The 3,177-nt window shown below is 52.3% G+C and overlaps 1 non-coding gene across 1 annotated transcript; it reads left to right on the top strand.

The window, feature by feature from the left end:
• Positions 1–890: 890 nt before the first annotated feature.
• Positions 891–1,025, top strand: LOC147962253 (small nucleolar RNA Z247). The gene has a single exon (XR_015612470.1). It is a non-coding gene; the product is annotated as a small nucleolar RNA Z247 (small nucleolar RNA).
• Positions 1,026–3,177: the final 2,152 nt, after the last annotated feature.

Here is a 3,177-nt window from a genome sequence, read left to right as displayed (position 1 = left end):
CGGTTGGTGCCACCAACCGGGACCAAAGGGTCTCCTGCCTGGGCTATGCGCACTGCCCACGTGGAGGCCCATCAGTCCCGGTTCTGGATTGAACCGGGACTAAAGGGTCGGGGCATTAGTACCGACACTTTAGTCCCGGTTCAGGAACCGGGACTAAAGGCCCTTACGAACCGGGACTATAGGCCCTTTTTCTACCAGTGATAGATGCGGCCCGAGACAAAGGGTTCAATGCTTTCCAACCTATTTTACATGGTAGTCAGAGCCTCTTCCTCATAGATCAAAGATCGCATCTAGCTACCTCCCGAAAAGCGCATCAAGCCTCCTCTCTCGACCGAGAACATGTCCACCACCGCTGCCGCATCGCTGTCCGACACCTCGGGCGCGCTCACCACCACCTCGCCTTCCGCCTTCGCATCATCCTCATCCAGCACCACCGCGGGGTCTCTCGGATCGCCACCACAGGAGAAGCTCACGAGGGGAAACTTCCTCTTATGGAAGGCCATTGTGCTGCCTCAGATCAAAGGCGCTCAGATGGAACATCACCTCAACGGGAAGAGCCCGCCACCGCCGGCCACCCTCACCGTTACCAAGGACGGCAAGGAGGAACAGATCTTCAACTATGCCCGATCCCTCTGGTACGCACAACAGCAACAGCTACAAGGGTATCTGATGGGATCTCTCTCCCGTGATATCCTCGCACAGGTCGCGACGTTGCAGACGCCGGCCGAAGTCTGGAGCGCCATCCACGCCATGTTTGCCGCCCAGAGTCAAGCCCAAGCCATCAACACCCGCATCGAGCTCACTAACCTAAAAAAGGTAATATGACCATGGCTGAATATCTTGGCAGGATCAAAAGTCTCACCGACGAAGTCGCATGCACCGCCGCGGCCCTCTCCGATCCGGAAATCGTCTCCAAGATCCTCGCTGGTTTGGACATGGAGTACAATCCGGTTGTTTCCGCACTTGCTGCTCGTGTGGAACCCATCACCGTACAGGAGCTGTATAGCCAGCTATTGAGCTTCGACGCGCGCCTCACCCTTCTTCATGGCGGCGACCTACGCCGGTCCTCGGCCAACTCTGCTGCTCGTGGTCGCAGCCGTGGGCGCGGTCACCAGGGGCAGAATCGTGGCGGCGGCCGCGGACGCGGCGCTCCTCAGGGCGATGGCGCTCGCTCTGGTGGGGGCTACGGCTACAACAACTCCAACAGCAGCGGTGGGAGCGGCGGCTTCAACTCCAACAATAACCGTCATTCTGCCGCTCCACGTCCTCGTCCCCGATGCCAGCTCTGCAAGAAATCCGGCCATGAGGTCATGGATTGCTGGCACCGCTACGATGAGAATTTTGTCCCTGACGCCCGCCATGTTGCTGCTGCCATGCGCGAACAAGCAGGAGAAGGCGTCTGGTACGTTGATTCTGGCGCCACCGATCATGTCACCAATGAACTAGAGCAACTTGCTCTCCGCAAGAGGTACCATGGCGCCGATCAGATCCATACTGCAAGTGGAGGAGGTATGGATATTTGCCACATTGGTCAAGCTTCAATTAATTCCCCTAACCTTAAACGTGATCTCATTCTTAAGGATGTCCTTCATGTCCCACAAGCTGATAAAAATCTTGCATCCATGTCTCATCTAGCCACCGATAATAATGTTTTCTTTGAAACTCACCCTCGTTATTTTTTCATTAAGGATCGGGCAACGAGGGAACTTCTCCATCACGGTAGATGCATTGGGGGTCTCTACCCCATCACATCCGGAGCACTTAGTTGCCGGCGTCGTCAAGTCTACTCCGTCATCAAACCCTCTCTGGAAAGGTGGCATCAACGATTAGGACATCCGTCTTCAGTTATAGTAAATCAAGTAGTCAATAAAGACAAACTTCCTTTGTCACAAAGTTCCATTAGTGAGTCTATTTATGAAGCTTGTCAGTGTGCCAAGAGTCACCAGCTTCCGTATCCCAAGTCTTATAGTGTTTCTCATGCTCCTTTAGAGCTTATTTTTAGTGATGTATGGGGCCATGCCCGAGATTCTTTTGGAAGAAAAAAATATTACGTGAGTTTCATTGATGACTACAGCAAGTTTACTTGGATTTATTTACTCAAATATAAATCTGAAGTTTTCTCTATTTTTCAAGAATTCCAGAAACTCGTCGAAAGACAATTTGATAGAAAAATTCTTTCAGTTCAAAGTGACTGGGGAGGGGAGTATGAAAAACTCAACTCTTTCTTCCGGAGCATTGGCATCGCTCATCATGTGTCATGTCCTCACGCACATCAACAGAATGGCTCTGCTGAGCGCAAACATCGCCACATAGTTGAAGTTGGCCTCTCCCTTCTAGCCCATGCTTCCATGCCTCTCAAATATTGGGATGAAGCGTTTATTGCCGCCACTTACCTTATCAACAGGCTTCCTAGCAAAGTCATTGGCAACTCTACTCCATTAGAGCGCTTGTATCATCAAAAACCTGATTATAACTATCTTAGAATTTTTGGGTGTGCTTGCTATCCCAATTTGCGTCCATATAACCGTCACAAGCTTGAGTTCCGATCCACTCAGTGTGTTTTTCTCGGTTATAGCAATCTTCATAAAGGATATAAGTGTCTTGAAATTGCTACCGGACGCATTTATATTTCTCGTGATGTTGTTTTTGATGAAACACTCTTTCCTTTTGCCAAACTTCATCCTAATGCGGGAGCTTTACTTCGTGCTGAAATTGCACTTTTATCTGATTCTGATGCACCTTCTGATCACGGGGGAGAATTAACTGATCTTGATCATGTGCAAAAATCCACAGGAAATTCTGATTCTGTTGCAATTTCTACTAACTCAAGCTGTGATTTCATGTGTGAGGAAACAAACAAGGGCGGCGCGAAACACGATGCAGATCTCGCTGACAACACGAGACCCCAGGCGGATCCACGCGCTCCACCTGTCGTTATCAGCGCGCGATCCCAGGGCGATCCGCTCGTGGGCCTGGATTCGCGTGGGCAGGCCTCCGACCGTGCGACCAGGGTGGAGCCCACTGGTCCGGACGCGTCACCTCCCGCCACGTCTCCGCGCGTCGTGCCACCCGCCAGCCCATGTGCGGGAAGGGGCGATTCCCCTGTCGCCGCGTCACCACGGGCCTCTTCACCAGCCGACCACGGGAGCGTGCCTGGCCCCACAGTGGCCAGCCGCG

This window comes from Triticum urartu, chromosome 7A, assembly GCF_056163025.1.
Source record: "Triticum urartu cultivar PI428250 chromosome 7A, HENAU_Tu73, whole genome shotgun sequence".
In the NCBI taxonomy this organism is placed as follows: domain Eukaryota; kingdom Viridiplantae; phylum Streptophyta; class Magnoliopsida; order Poales; family Poaceae; genus Triticum; species Triticum urartu.
Note: the sequence above shows the minus strand (reverse complement) of the source record. Positions and strands in the feature narration are given on the sequence as shown.